The sequence below is a fragment of the Portunus trituberculatus genome, chromosome 47, assembly GCF_017591435.1.
Source record: "Portunus trituberculatus isolate SZX2019 chromosome 47, ASM1759143v1, whole genome shotgun sequence".
NCBI lineage: Eukaryota > Metazoa > Arthropoda > Malacostraca > Decapoda > Portunidae > Portunus > Portunus trituberculatus.
The window spans coordinates 25928250-25930749 of NC_059301.1; the positions used below are offsets into that span (position 1 = coordinate 25928250).

At 41.7% G+C, this 2500-nt stretch overlaps 1 protein-coding gene across 8 annotated transcripts in view; it reads left to right on the top strand.

Annotated features, from left to right (window-relative positions):
* LOC123520718 (ligand of Numb protein X 2-like) overlaps positions 1–2500 on the top strand; it is a 157465-nt gene that overhangs the window by 140588 nt on the left and 14377 nt on the right. The window lies entirely within an intron of this gene.

Genomic DNA, 2500 nt, shown 5'->3' on the forward strand with positions numbered 1-2500 from the left:
TCTCTCTCTCTCTCTCTCTCTCTCTCTCTCTCTCTCTCTCTCTCTCTCTCTCTCTCTCTCTCTCTCTATTACCTTCCATTGCCTTGCCTTCCCGTAACCCGCCCCTTGCAATGTGTCAGTGCAGCGCATTTGTTTTCTTGCATAGCCTCGCCTGTCTATTGTATTAATTCTCCCGAGCCTTCTCCTTCCCTCCTCTCTCCCCGTCCCCGTGCATTGTTCCTTCAGGTTCATGCATTTGTACAGAATATACTTGGTTTGCCTTCTCTTCCCTTCCCTGAATAGCGGTGTTCATTACTGCCATTAGTTCTGTAACTACTACTACTACTGCTACTGCTACTGCTACTACTACTACTACTACTACTACTACTACTACTACTACTACTACTACTACTACTACTACTACTATGTTGCAGGTTAATTTCCAAGCCTTATTATTACGCAGTTTGTGCTTCTTGCCTCTGTGCGTCGCCTCATTTCAAGTCTTATTCCCCCTTTAGGCTTTCACCTTAAAACCAAGTAATTTCTCCGCGTTCGAGAGTGGGAAAAAACATGAATATGCCATTAATTACTGGACTTTTTAGCTCGGGACAAAGTCAAAACTTGGGCAAGAAATTATTTAAAAATGTTCGAAGGTGCATTAATGGAGGCGTATACTCCCTTAGAGGCAACTTTTCCTGCTGCTTTCACTCTAGTGGCTGATTAATACTTTGCTTTGACCGACCCGTGTGCAGCGGCCGGTATTCATAAATTTCGCTCTTATCACAACCATTTTCTAAGGTGTCAAAGATGATCAGCCGGGTTCTCTCGAGTGTTCTCCGAGTGATAATTTATGCCTTATTTATTTGTCTCTAGAAGCTAAAAGAACCATTAAAATAACTCCTGTGTCACTTCAACTATTGATTATCGAAAGTAGTCGAGATGCAGGCTGGAATGTTTCAGAATATGGTCCAATGTGTAATGAGAAGGTTGAGTTGAGTGGTGGCGCTTCCATATTTGCCTCGTGGGGGACTGAATGGGTGACGCCTCAGGCCGGGAGTGTGCGGTGCTGCGACGCCATTGTGCCTCCCGACACTCTTTGTAAGGGAGACCAAATGCATGTTTTGGCAACTTTACTGTACTGCTTCACTCCACTACCGTTGCTCCATCCTTCACCAACACCACTACCACCACCACTGTCAACACCAGCTCCATTACTTCTTACTACTATTTATATTGCTCTTATGAATACAAACACCACCGTCCTCCCTTGTCAACACGTGCACCATTAGCTACTACTACAATTTCTTATGCTCTGACTATTGCAAACACTAATATTCCTGCTAATATAACACCAGTAATTACTAGACTCAGTATCTCTCTCTCTCTCTCTCTCTCTCTCTCTCTCTCTCTCTCTCTCTCTCTCTCTCTCTCTCTCTCTCTCTCTCTCTCTCTCTCTCTCTCTCTCTCTCTCTCTCTCTCTCTCTCTCTCTCTCTCTCTCTCTCTCTCTCTCTCTTGGCTGATCTATTCTTGTCTTCTTTTAAAATCTGCTACAAGCTGAGAGTATATTCATATAGAAACCTTATTTATTTGTGAGATGCTACCTTATTTGTACCTATAGAGACCGATGCCTCAAAAATAAATCTGATTTGTGTGCGTATGTGTGTTTGTTGTCAGTAGGGGTAGAGATCCAGTTTACCGCAGACTTGAAATGGTGGTTCACTTGCTGAGGATGTCGGTCAGTGACGTTACAAGTTCGCGTGTCGTGAGGTGGTAGAATTACTGCGCCAATACGTGACAGTTTAACATACTAGCGGACCGTACCTCTGTTTCCGCCACCAAAACTATCGCTGTTATTTTTTTTTTCTACCGCTGCTACTTTGTTTAATTTCTATTCTAATTTCATCTGCTGTTACAACCACTTTTTTTGTGTTTTCTTTTTCATCATCTTCTTCTTCTTCTTCTTCTTCTTCTTCTTCTTCTTCTTCTTCTTCTTCTTCTTCTTCTTCCTCTTCCTCTTCCTCTTCCTCTTCTTCTTCTTCTTCTTCTTCTTTTTCTTCTTCCTCCTCCTCCTCCTCCTCCTCCTCGTCCTCCTCCTCCTCCTCCTCCTCCTCCTCCTCCTCCTCCTCCTCCTCCTCCTCCTTCCTCTTAATATTACAACAACAACAACAACAACAACAACAAAACAACAACAATAAAACAACAACAACAACAACAACAACAACAACAACAACAACAACAACAACAACAACAACAACAACAACAACAACAACAACAACAACAACAACAACAACAACAACAACAACAACAACAACAACAACAACTACTACTACTACTACTACTACTACTACTACTACTACTACGCTACCGTTATTTAAGCTATTACTACTACTATAATTATTTTTGCCATTAGGCACCTTTATAATTAAGTGTCAAGTTTAATACTAATATGCCTCTAAATTTAAACTGAGGACAAGTTTAATCTCTATAATCCAAACGCATCAATCTGTCTTAATTCCGGGA